At 34.2% G+C, this 14,179-nt stretch overlaps 1 protein-coding gene across 4 annotated transcripts in view; it reads left to right on the top strand.

The window, feature by feature from the left end:
• The window catches only part of CDH12 (cadherin 12), a 626,739-nt gene that overhangs the window by 311,146 nt on the left and 301,414 nt on the right, over positions 1-14,179 (top strand). The gene's annotated exons all lie outside the window — the stretch shown is intronic.

Below are 14,179 nucleotides of genomic sequence, written 5' to 3'. Positions count from 1 at the left end.
GTTACTAGCTAATATTAAAACCAAATTCTACTGACCTAAAATATCAGTATATTATCACATGCAAACAAGTCTTTAAATAAGTCCAAAACCAAATCTGTACTAGTAAGTGAATGAGAGCTAAGTTGTCCTCAAGGTAGGATCTAAGTGCTATTATGTTATTAATTAGGTCTATTCACCATGAGAAAAACGACTTTCAGAATTTGACTTGATCAGGAAAGCAGTTGTGAGCTATGCACTGGCATTATGCATTGTAAAATGGGAAGAAGTAACAGCAACAAAAAAAGAAAAAAATACTAATGAAAACAGACAATTAGTGTGAAATATCTAGTTAGGATACACTTCTGCACATTTTTCAAGCTCTAAAATGTGCTACATTTAGAAATCTGATACATTTTTTAAGAAAGGAATTACCCATTTTTTGTTCTGACAAGGACAAAAGATAGACATTTGAAATAAAGTTTAAATAACAAATAAAATAACAACAGCAAAATTATTTAGAAGAACCATTTTTGTTTGACACAGGTGGACAAAAGAATAAGAAAAAACGCGCACAAATGCATAATCTCTTATTAGTATAATCTCTTATTAGCTAAACTAGGAAATAGCAAAGATTCAGTCACACCTGTTATTTTTCAGCATTATGTTCAGTGAGAAGAAAAAAAAAAACAAACAAAAAATAATTTTACTATCATGATTTCAGGACACAGCTCATCATCTGCAAAATTTTTATTCCATGTTCTAGAAGTGTGCAGGTGACCGTACTTACATTGGAAATAGCCAGAGAAATGTGTCTAGGCTATACTGTAAGGCAAACCAAAAGGGGTTGTTTCATTTTAGCCAGAGGCAACAGCAAGAAGAGTGTTAAGAGAAGCAAACCCAGCATTGTTCTCCCATTTTTTTGCCTTCAAGCCCTATACCCATTTCTCTAATTTACTGTCAATTCTAAAGACAGATAATGACAGAGTAGCATAGGTAAATATCACACTGACACAGGTGGAGATAGATCAAAGATTTTTTTTTTTTTCCCAGACATTGTTCTATTATTTTTACATCCACATCTTTGAAAATCTTAGTTATATTAAGTAGATAGACAATCTTATTTGAAGATAATAGGAAGAAAATTACTGTTTATGGAACTGAGCTACAATACATCACTGCATGTTCTGTGTCCTGTATACAACTGTTCTCCCTTTCAAATGAAAGACACATTTACTTTTTCATTTCCCCAGCAAGCTGTGGGAGGTTTTGGTTTTAGTTTTTGGTTTTTCATTGTTGTTTTGTGCAGGGTTTTTTTGAATTGTTGTTTTATTTTTTTTCTTTTTTTCTTTTTTTATTTGTATGAGGTAGGGTTTTTTTAGTATTTTAAGGGAAATTACTTAGGAGGGCATAACAATATGGAATATTTATTGTTAACTTAATAATTCTATTCTTTCTTCATGGTTTATATTAACCAGACAAAAAAGTCATTCCAGGCGTTACAAATCTTTCTAGGAAAATAGAGCAATCTTTCAAAATTTATTCTTGAACTAGTAAACAGCAAACTAGTGCTCATATTAGTGTTGTTCATACCATGTGGCAGGATATCAACTTCTTCAAGACTGTATCAGAAGCCAATCTTGATAATGCAAAAAGAATGTCCATGACTTTTTTTGAACAAGTAGTTCCATTTGAGGACACTGTGTCGTGGTCTATATAGTTTTGTGTTTCGATGGGAGCAACTGTATACTTTTGATTGTTGCCAACATGAGGAATGTCACAAAATCGTGAATCACACTTAAAATCCTGATTAGAAATCAGTGTTTGGTTTAGGCATATGTTACAAGTTTCACAGACACTGCTGGAGGGTATTTAATATCAGCCATTTCATAAATGATCCATTAGGGTCAGACTTCATGGTGACTTCTGCGGGAAGTACATGTTTATATCTTTGCCATTTACGCACTCAGCTTTCTATCCTGTTGGGAATTAAGAGCTGCAAATTCTCTGGATAGCTGTTTGTAGTCAAGGAGAGCCCGAGATGACTGTGAGAGGATGTTAGGAGCTGCAATTCTAACCTGTCCACTACAGGAGGACCCCATCCTCTCTATCATAATCTCTCAGCTTTGATTATGAGCTGTCTGTTTTTGGGGAGAAAAGGGGGAATTGTAGTAAACCATGTTTATAATAGTTTTGGCATCAAACCATTCCCAAAATTTGTATTTTCATATGTAAATAGTATTTTGCCTCTTCCGGACTTCTTTATGTCCTATACCAGTGCCATCTTCTGCCATCTTTATTGATAATTTGCAAGCTTCAGAATTATATTTTTACTAATGATGAATTAAACCACATCATCTTCCAAACAATCCTGAGCTGCAGAAAAGTTCATCCAGAGAGCCAAATTTGAAGTGTGACATTTGGGGCTATTTCTTGAAGGGTCTGGCATTTCCTGTAGGACAAGCTGCTCTTTAGAGCCTCGCTGATAAATGTGACATCAGTCAATTAAAGAAAAAATAACAGAGATGTGTAATCACAGAAATTACAATGTAATCATGCAACCTAAAGTATTCTGGATGAGAAAAATATTAAAATCAAAATTTCATTATATGACAGAAACAATCTAGTATAGTATTGGATATATAACTGTGTAAGAAAACATCATTTTTGCAACTAACTTACGTATATTTAAAATGAAAGAAACAAGGATAAACCTATTAACAGTTTTCAAAAGTTTTGGAAGAAGTAAATCAAACAGAAATCAAATCCCACTGGCCCTGGTTCAAAACAGGATGAAATGATCCATGTCAAAATAAGGATAACACCATTTTTAGCTCTAGTTTTCCCATTTTAAGCTTTTACTTATTTGTTCTTATGATTATTAGCTTTTCTAATGGAACTTTTTTCCTTAGTAATATTTGTGCCAAACCATGTACCTGTACATCAAAATCTCTCTGATTTTCTCATTAGAGGAATTAGGATTTTTCTTAGTATTTCACTATGTAACAAATTTCCTGTACCTTGGATCATCCCTATGGGCAGGTTCAGCTCCAGAACTTTCCAAACTGTTGTATAAATTATCTCTCAAATAGCTTTATACAGGTAATAAGTACTTCCTCTGGAATTTTAGCAGATCTTTCCTTTATTCAGGTACTCCTGACACAAGTTTGGTTTTTAATTAATTCATTATATGATATGCAGGAGTCATCTGGCTACCCTCTCTTAAATCCTTCCAATACAGTTTAGAACACTCACTCTTTTTCTTCTCTAGTTTTACATGTGTTGTTGATTTATATGGATAGCATATAGGAAATTATACAAGCATATACGTATCTCAAGTGCATCTAGTTTACCTAAGAGTCTTAATTTCTTTATAAAATGGCCTCCACTGAGAATTATTATGTCAATGACTTTGTGTCATCTGAAGTTATAAAAAATTATTTTTTTCCAGATAGCTCACATAAATATGCATAAATATGTACAGAATATTGATTTTCATTTCCCCTGCAGGGCCATATTAAAATATTTCAAGTGAATTTTTCTTCCTTTACAATACATTTTGAGGTCTATCAATGTGAACATATCAGTCTTGTTATAGGCTGAAACAGAGACAGTAAGCACTGACAGTGATATTATTTTTATTTTGGTATTTAACCCAAATGGCTCTAGATACTTCGGGGAAGCTAAAAAGAGAAAAAATTGGTTTACATTTTCCTGTCCATTAAAAAATGAAGACATCAGCAATCTACATATCCTCCAAGCAGGAAATCTAAGAGACGAAGATGTCATATACAGGTGCTGTTACTTTTATCAGAATTGCACTGCTCTTCATATGAATTATTCCTTAATAATTAAAATAAATCAAGTACTCATGCCTCTTTCCATAGGGAATTGAGAAGAGCTATCTTTGTTTTTAAGATAAAATAATTGTTGTTGAAGATCAGCACAGATACATGGATAGATTATTATTGATCCAGATCTATAGGTCAGTTGATGTGGGTGTTATTTTCAGACTAGAGCTATGACAATGTCTCTGGTTTAAAGATCTTATAGACTGCATTAGAATGCAGGCTTCTAGCCTGGCATGGACTCAGCCTCAGCAAATTCATTGATTCCTCATTGTCATTTAAAATGCAATTCTACGATAAAAAAGTAATGATTTCTTTTGTCCTTACAAAGAGTTATAAAACCAAGGGGAAAAAAATCCTCCAATCAGTTTATGCCATTTAGATGTATACATTTTTGCTGCTTCCCCTCCAGGACTAGAGCTGTAATGTCGCTTTGCTTTGCTGTTCCTCGTATAAGTTGGTAAGTACAGGTCAAATGTAAATATGTTAATTATTGATCTCCATGACAACATTCCATTACCTATCTAAGACTAAAATAGCTTATCAAATTGAGTAATCTCAGTAGGGCTTTCTGATTACATGATCCAGTAACTGTGCCACATAGTGAGAAACAATATAGCAATTCTATTATTTACTTACACGGAGGAAAACAAATGTGAAACTGAATGCATTTACAGCAGATAAGAAAACTGCATTATTTACCAGTGTGTCTAATCAACCACGCTTGATAACATAAAATAAGAATTCCCAACTCATTTAAAGAAAGATAAAGGAGAAATTAAATGCAAAGTCTTTATGTAGAACTCTTTCTATAACATCAGGTTGTTTCAGTCAGCTGTGTAGATGGTACAACATTTGAAATGCTCGTCAAGCACATCTCACTCTCAACAAGAAGTTCTTTCAATGGGCATAGAGGAAGATTTTTCTAATTAAGACAATTTTTATTTTCAGTGTACTTTTCTCTATATTTCATTGATTAAAAAAATTAAAATTACATTTGGCATTATAGAAAACAGTTGACTGAATAAAAAATAGGATGTGTCCCCCTAGATTTGCCAAAATTCTATTGTTTTCCTGAATTGCTTTGACTTAACTAAAACTACTGATGTATCCAAAATATAATAAGCTGACATTTGATAAAAATGAGCTGTTCTAAAAGAGGAATGTTGAAAAGTTGTATTCCGTAGGGATGGTAGCCAAATAGGTTACAGTTTGCATTTTGCAATGTGACATTGCATGACAGTTTATATTACTTTGTTAGATGCTGATATAATTTGTTCAGTTTTAAAAGCCACAGTTTGATCTGGTGACTTTGCATAATTTGAAAGCACTACACAATTTATTTTTTTTAATAAGTACTTTTACTGTACATGTTCTTTCCCTGAAGCATTCAGGAAATTCTATTATCTTTTTCACTTTACTAATAGTCTTTAGTGAACTGGACTAGCCAATGTTTCTTGCAAATGAGAGCACCTTAAATGTCTTGCTTTAGCATTAAACTTTACAGAGCGTGAAAAAAAGCTGCACCATGGTGGCAGTGACAGTTTGTTCCAAAAATGAATGCAGTAGAAATTTTTCACTGTAACTAGTCTGAAATATTTTTAATTGCAAAACATAGTAAGAAGAAAGAAAAAAAAAAAACCAAAAACAAAACAAAAAAAAACCCCAAGAAAACCGTAGAGCCACACAGTCTTGTACATAATGGAATAATGGAATGAGCAAGCCTTGGAGGTGTTATTGATTAAAATATTGCTTGCATCAAGTTGTTTTGGCTCAGCCTGCCTTTAAAAGCAGTTGTCACATTGAGTTCTCATCTGTCTCTGTCACTTTTCTTCATTTCATTACGGTACTGCCTGCAAGCTAAGGACAGGGTAAGAACACTGCACTGCAGTTTGATTCTTTAGTTCCTTTGCAATCAACATCACTAGCTCTTTGGAAGTGGGTTCCCACTGGACTGTCATGCCCCAGTTTTAGCAAAGAACCTTCCATTTTGGAGGTGTGGATCACAGAGAGGATCAAAATGCACCATGATGAATGCAACTAAAGGAAGAAATTGCAATTTACCATCCTTTATTTGCAACAGCTATTGCTTGAAAATATGTGTAAACTCAGGGGTCTCATGTACTTGGAATAGGCAGGTATTTAGAAAGAGATGATTGTCAATAAGTCAGATATTTCTTCAGAAGTGATAACACCTGGGAAATTTTCAATTGATGCTCAATTGTCAGACATAGTTTGACAAATTTGGCCTTTTGACACATATCTACTAATGAATGTTGCTTTTGTTTCCTGTATAAGCCTTGTGAGGCACACAACTGTGCCATTAAGGTAAAAGGTTGAATGGAAAATATAATAGTTACTTCCTAACAAAAGATTTTCAATGTATAGTTCAGCAAATTAAAGACTGGGGATGCTTATATATTATTGTTCATCAAATACTTTCAAACTGCAGCTTTGTTATTCAGACTAGAATAATCATTTTGCTCTGCTTCTTTACTTAAAGAATTCACTCTTACTGTAATTATGCAAATAAGAATTTATTTCATTAGAGGTTAGGCATACATAGATATGATATATATAAAATATATTAGAGGTTAAGCATATCTAAAGAACTTCTATTAAGTATTTTGCTTGTCAATAAATATGTTGAAACATTACATCTTTAAAGACAGGAAGAATTGTCAAGGCAAATTTAAAGAGGTAGAAATACACATAGCTTTTTCCTATTCCTGAATTGTATAATGCTGTAAACCCCAATCTTCACATATCCTCATTCATCATAATTAAATACACAACTTATTTGCTGCCACTGCAGCCATTTTCCCCTCTCCTGTTATCACCCTTGTATTTCTTATCCAAACTTTTGCTCACCTTGGATTCTGCTCTAGCTCACTTGTCTCCTTTAATTCTCTTTCATTTAATGCATGACAAAGATAATGAGGAATAAAACCATAAAAAAGGTCACATAAACCATACTAGTGCTTGTTGAGGCTGACAGGATTTGATCTCCTGTAGTCCTGTCTGTGTTATAAAAAGATGAGAAAACTGAACCTGGTTATTTCTTTTCTGACAAATGTTAACAAAAAGTAATCACTTTATTACCTTTCTGTGAAATTTCGGTTGAGCTTTAAGCAAGCAAAACTCTTTCTGTGTCAACTAATATGGATGAGTGCAAATTTAAATCAAGTTTGGAATTAATAATGAGCATGAATATAAATAATGTTCTTAATGGATATTCTGTTTTTTGCTGTAACCACTTAACAGTTTCAAAGTCATAAGTGAATATTGCCTCCACCACTGAAACACTGAGTGTTACTTAACAACTGTTACAGGAAGCACAGTAACAATGACATGTGAAGCCATTATCGCATCTGGGTCAAAGAGAAGGAAGAAATAGGCTTGGTGAGGAGTACTTTGAGTGGGAAAGTATAATATTTTGCTTTTAAACTTGAGCCAGATCAGTTATTACTCAGTTATGTTCATATCTTCTTTCATGTGAGAGTAACAACATTTTGATCTGTTTTATTTGTGACATCCCTTTAAAATTCAGACCTAGAATAAAGCCTATTTGTTTTGTCAAAATAAGCTATTTTTAAAATCCATGCTTAAATGCTGTTTTCTGATCCTAAATAAGCCACAATGAGAAGAGGACCCTTATTCCTTGAATTTCTAAGAGTGATCTTGTCATTGTCAGCAGTTTTCTGCCCACATCAGCCTATTCCCTGAATTTCCTTATGAATGAATGAGAACCATGGTTTTCTGTAGCTGTCCAACAGTGTTTGAAAGCTAGCGAGATCATTCTTTATTTTCTCTACCTCCGTGTCTCCCTTGCAATTACTTTTTTTAAATACAAAGCTCATATGAAAATGTTCATGATAGGAAAATTAATCCAGGATCCTAATTTGATGTTGTGTATTTGAGGTCCAGCTAGTAGAAAAGTTAGCTTTAATTTTAGTTTGTACTTTTATTTTAGACTAGAAGGCAGAAGCAATTTATTTTACAGTGGACTTCAAAAGGCGGTGTAATATGTAAATTGTTCAGGGATAAATCTTGGCACCAATGATGTCAAGAACCAATTAGTTTAACTTCTGCAATGATGAACCACTTTTAAACTATAATAAACAGTAATATTTATGGCATGCTATCTAAAACTTTGCGGGAGCTGAATATGTGGATTTGGGAGGTGGTACTACTGGCAATATTTTCCATCTCCTAGAAACTTTGTATCACAAGTGAAATTCCTAGTAGCTGAGAAAAGCACTGACATAAACACAGTGTGTCAGCATCAAGCCTGATTTCTAGCTAAACTCTTAGTGTAAGTCTGTCAGAATGGACACTAATGAGTTTTAACGATTTGTGCTACAGTTGTGTTCATCCTCTCTCGTTAGAAAGAGATTACTGCGTGCTCGTATAGGAGAGTCCTGTCCTTGGAATGGCCATGACTATGTCAGTGTATCTTAGACACTCTGTCTGGGTGAGCTCAAGCACAGAGTAGAAATCATGAATATATAACCTGCAAATATGGCCTTGCATGTTCTGCATGCACTCAGTGTAAGAATATTCCCATATTCCCTACATGCAGCTGGCCTCTCCAATCTGTCTTGATGAGTGGAGAGAGAACCTGGATCAAGATGCTCTCACATGAGTTGTAAGCTCTGGGTTTAGAGAGGAAAGCAGGACTCTTTGAAGGGGGTAGTTCTTGACTGTGGAACTTATTTATTTTTCTTATTCAGCTCAAAGTGATGTCAGTGATGTCACTCACATAAGGACTAGGCAACCCATTGGCTCAATTTGGCAGTTAAAAATATAGCCATTGATGCCTTAGCCAGACATATAATTTGCATATGAGCTTACATAAAATATTTGAGATATATGTTTAAGTAAGGATTTTCTTAAAAAAACCCCAAATTTTCAAATTAGTTCAGAAGATTTTTCATATGTTTTATATGTTGACCTATCAAAAACATTATGGTCTTCTAACTATCTTAGAAACATTTTAGTTAAACATAAAATCTGTTTCTAACAGATTTGTTTTTGGGGTTTTTTTGTGTTTGTTTTTTTGTTTTTTTTTTTTTTAGTTTTGTTTGGGTTTTTTTTTTCCCTAATGATTTGAGGGAATAAGGTTTCAGAGAGAATGTCAAGGAGATCATAACCCTATGAACTCTTAGTGGCAAGAAGTTCCACTTGACCCAGTGAAATCTTAAATTTGGTAACATAACCTAATCATACATTATTTATATTATAATGCCATTCAAATGTGCGTATCTCTTAATGATTTTTTTCCTAAATCTGCTGTGTTTCTAAGAACTGGACATCTATTTACTATCAGACTATGTCTGTCCACTGTATTCAACAAAGAACGAAGTTTTTTTCTACCCAAACCATAGCCTCTTATAAATTGTCTTCTCAATTTTGCTTCATTAGAAGCAGAAGAAAAAAACAAATGGGGGAAAAGGCTTAACAACTGCATTTCTTTTATCCATGTGCTCAGCCCCTAATGCTGTTTCTCTGAACTCAGAAAATAAGTAGGTGCCTTCAAATTAAGTATTATAAACATTTTCTTCTTTGCTGATTATAAGTATAAAATCCCTGTTTATCATGGGGACTATTCTGAAAGCAATCAAAACCCTGTCATTCTCAAGGTCCATGACTAGAGGACAGAGACTGTAGTATGAAAATATGTAATGCTGCATCTTCCAGTGTAAACAGGAATTAATCTTTGATGTATTAAGCATATTAATCATTATCCAAATAACAATTCCACAGTAATGCAACTGGAAGAGACCCAAAGAAAGAAGTCCATCTACCATTAAAGTGGTTATTGATTGAAGGTTAATGTTGTGTGTCTGGAAGATCACTATGCATCCTTCTTTTAATCAAATAAGTGCAGAACTGAATGACTGACTAAATTGCTTGGCTAGCTGTTCATCTTATTCAATATGGGATATCAAGATTGATTATTTAAAGTAATCCAGTGGCTAAAAATATACAGCTCTATGTCAACTGGAAATAGTCATGTAGCCATGCATACCTACCAGAAAAACTTGATACTTTTTTCACTTTGTTCACATTCAAGAAAGGTTTCAGCTTTTTTTCCCTTCCTTTTTTTTTTATATTCTCTTATTTTTTCCTTTTTTTAATATTCTATTATATGGTACTGTGCATTTCTGTATGGTATTCATACAAAAGAGAATGACAAGGTTGGATAAATGCTCCTGAGGGATGGAGAGATGGAGGTAGCCTAGGGAGCATACTCAGAGATAGGGAGGTCCAAGAGATGTTGGGCTTCAGGCAGCAGCTGTGCAGAGCCTTCAGGTCAATGCCAAGCCAAGCAGTGAGTGCACAGCAGAGGAGGGACAGGAAGGCTATTAAAAACAGGAAGTGGAAACAGAGCTAGGTTCCCAGAGTGACAATATCAAAACATTTTCTTAGGACCACAGATTGTGCACAGATTGTGCTCCAGTCAGAAAAATGATTGAGTTAATGAAATTACACTGGGGGTGAGGCTGGGGAAGAACTTCCACAGCTTATGGCCGAGTGGGAAAGGTTTCTCTTTTATTTCTTTTCTTACTAGTCAGTCAGAATTTTATATACTTTCAAAGTAGAAAGGGATGATGAAGAGCTAAAATCTAAGCACATAAATTAAATGGCTTAGTCCCTAAATGCTGAAGGATTACACAGGAGTTAACACGGCATTTCAGAACACACAAATGAAAAGCCCAATTAAAGTCCGCATAAAGTAGGTTGTGTAAATATCATACCAGTCTAGGACTTGACAGTGTCAACTTGTCAGCTGATATTTCCTCTGCTCTGGTATATTCTCAGTGGATTGACGATTCATTTCTCTGTTTTTCTAGCTTAGGCCTGACCTTTATTCTACAAGGGCCAAAATGAATTCTGGTGCAATCTTCTAGAAACATCAGTAGTGAATGTCTTTTGTGTTACTGTGAACACATAAAGAAACACATGCATAAAAGTGATTCTAAATGAGTATTTTATTAAAATCTTTTTGTTGTGTGGTCTGAATTTGAGATTTTAAACTATATTATACTAAAGTCAGTGACAGTTTAAAAATTGCAAAAAAAAATTTATCCTCATATCCTTTGTGGCAGTAATAACTAGTCTGTATAATATGAATGTCATATGCTATGTATTTTTTGAGGAGTTTTATTGTCGCATGACATAATTCACAGAACACTAAACATTAGTCTGTCGGAATAAAGAACCTATTTCTATTTACAAAGTAATGAAACCTTCTCTTAAATAATCAACAAGCTAATGAGACTTTCTGAATGACCCTCGACTATATGTTGGTCATTCTTGTAATTTAGATCAATCACTGCTGATAAATAAAGCAGAATATCCTTAATTGAATGTAAACATTCAAACGAGAAAAGAGAGAAGAAATTAGTTGAAGCCAGAAATGAAAAGGACAAAGGAGTTCTGAATGGAAGTTATTCCAGCCAAGATGATTGTGTAGGAGGCAGAAATGCACTGCATTAATGTTTATTGATTCAAGCACAATAAAGTTTCTCCCTGATTGCTTACTGAGCTATATAAAGGCTTTCCAATGGACAAAGTAGCAAGATTTTCCCTAAAAGTGTCAGAATTTAACATCATTTCTCCTTTTCAGTACTTGCTTGCTCAAATATCTGGTGTCACGAATGAATTTATATGAACAGCCTCAGAGGTTCCTTTGCTTTCACATCTCCTGTAAAACAAACTTTTCGATGCTCTTCATGAGGGAGCAGCATTATAAAGACCAGCAAAGTCTCCAAGGAGTGTGCATGATATCCGAGTACATTTTCTGAGATAGACGTAAAAATATATATAGTTTATAGAGTGCTTCTTTTTTTTTTTATTATGTGTATGTATCTATAATGTAGCATGAGTAGAGTTTTTGAAAGGGAAAAAAATAAAGATTACATTTGAAAATATTGACACTAACCTTGAAGCCCCAAACTTGGCCACTCCCTTCTCCATGATACCTCCAAGGACTGGCTTCCAGGGCTTCCTACTTTCCCACATGGTCTAGATTTCACACTCCTTTTTATTTTTGTCATTGCCAGTTATTCCCTGCCATTCCTCATATTCAGTGCAATTATAGATCATGTTGCCTGTCCTGCTTTTATATGAGCACTCTCAGAATGGAGAAAAGGCTGTGTGGTTCTGCAGCTGAATGTATGGGAGAACAGAGAGCAGCAGAAACTGAAGAGAAAGTGTTTATGATGATACCTAGATACTCTGGATAAAGAACATTCTTTTATAGATTATATTATTGTCACATTCTTATTTAGAAAAAAAAAATTAATTTCTTTACCAGTATGATGACTTTGGTATAGGAATCCTTCATTAAAATCTCATCAAATTAGAATGACAATTGATAGAAGAAATAGATGAAAAGTCTATGGTTTGGTATTTTATTTTTAAATTTTAAAGGTTAAAATAACTAGTTATTAACATACATTTGTTAGTGTATTAACCTACATTTGACAGTGTTTTCTTTTCTGGACAAAATTTCCCTCATATACAGCTTTAAAGCTAAGTTTCTTGTATTTTATGCATGCAAGCTTCTGCCTGCTACATATATATTTTGCACAATGATGTGTTAGTAATTTCTCAAGACATTGGAGGGTATTATATATCAAATTAAGGGTTTGGTCATTACCTTGATACATGAGATTAATTTTGCTGGTTGTGAATGTTATGGTTGCTACAGCTGCGTGAATCACAAGCATATTTTAAACAAGAACATAAATTTTTTTTTTTTAATACAGCAGTGTTATCTTGTGGTCATTTGTCTGTGTTCTTGAGCAGTCTCTTTAAACATAAGGTGCATGATAGTCAGTTGAGCAGGAATGAGATTAGTTTTCCTCAGAAAGGGCAGAAGTATCTGTTAAGGCATACTCGGCATAGGAAATACATGAACCTGTTGGAATGGGTTCAGAGGAGGGCCATGAAAATAATCCTTCTGTGAGGAAATGGTGAGAGAGTTGGAGCTGTTTAGCTTGGAGGAGAGAAACCTCCACTGAAGCCTTATAGCAGCCTTTCAGTATCTGAAGGGGGCTTATAAAAAAGATGGGAAGAAATTTTTATCAGGGGCTGTTATGGTAAGACAAGGGTTAATGTTTTGTCTGAAGGAGGGCTAGACTAGGTATAAGAAAGAATGTTTTTACAGTGAAGGTAGTGAAACACTGGAACAACCTGCCTGGAAATAAGTGGATGCCCCATCTCTGCAAGTGTTCAAGCCCACGTCGGATGCTGATCTAAGCCATATGAAGCAATTGAAGATGTTCCTGTTTATTGTGGGGAAATTTGGACTAGATGACCTTGAAAAGTCCCTTCCAACCCAAAATTCTATGATTCTATGTTATAAGAAAAATTTTTCAGCAGATTATGAGTAGCACTTTTCCTGTACATGCTTTGTGCACAGACAGAGCTCCAGGCTGAGGGAAGTGCAATTTCCAGATGAAGGATGGAGAACAAGCACCATGAAACCCTGAGTCTTTGGCCTGTAAACTCTACTGCCAAATTTGAAATTGGCAAATTTTAACCTGTCTTACTATGAAAATAAACTCTCTGTTTTGAATGGCAACCCTTCTGAATCCTCTGTATGACACAGAGGCATTGGTCACAATTTCAGTAACTGAGTTGTTACCAAGGGGAAAATTATGAATAGATAATGACTCAGTACATCAATAGCTCACACACTGCCTGTACTGTCTTAGGAAAAAGTGATTGTGAGAAGACAAAACAAGGAACGAAATTCAACATGTGATTAATATTATTTGTGTTCTGGCTTTTAAGAGACAGTGAAAGATGTCCTGTTAATATCAAAAGCATTACAGAAATATCCAGATTTATTTATTTATTTATTGCAAAAATGTGATTAGACACGAAAGAATAAGGGTGTTTTTTTGGGGGAGGATAGGGGATTTGGTTTTGTTTGGTTTGGGGGAGGGGTTGTTGTTTGGAGTTTATTTTGTTTTGTTTTGTGTTTTAGGGGATTTTGGGGTTTTTGTTTGGTTTAGTTTTGGGGTTTACTTTTGGGTTTTGCTTATTTTCATCTTTTTAAGTTTTCATAGTTTAAACATAATTTGCTTTCATCTGTGATTCTTTCTCATCTACATCATCATTATATTTATTGTTGCTGTGGTCTTCAGATTTGTTTTTACAAAAAAAGCTTTTGGTAGCTCACACAAAGAAAGTACCAAGACCATGTGCTGCATTATTAAATAATTTTGTCTGAGAGGAAAAGGAGATACTATAATGCATATTATACTACAGGGCTATTTATCAAGAAAATTGGTAGAACATACAAGACCCTAAATAATTTTATTTCTTTTTGAAATAGC

This window comes from Lonchura striata, chromosome 2, assembly GCF_050655825.1.
Source record: "Lonchura striata isolate lonStrDom1 chromosome 2, ASM5065582v1, whole genome shotgun sequence".
In the NCBI taxonomy this organism is placed as follows: domain Eukaryota; kingdom Metazoa; phylum Chordata; class Aves; order Passeriformes; family Estrildidae; genus Lonchura; species Lonchura striata.
The sequence above is the reverse complement of the archived record's forward strand: the minus strand, read 5'-3'. Positions and strand labels throughout refer to the sequence as shown.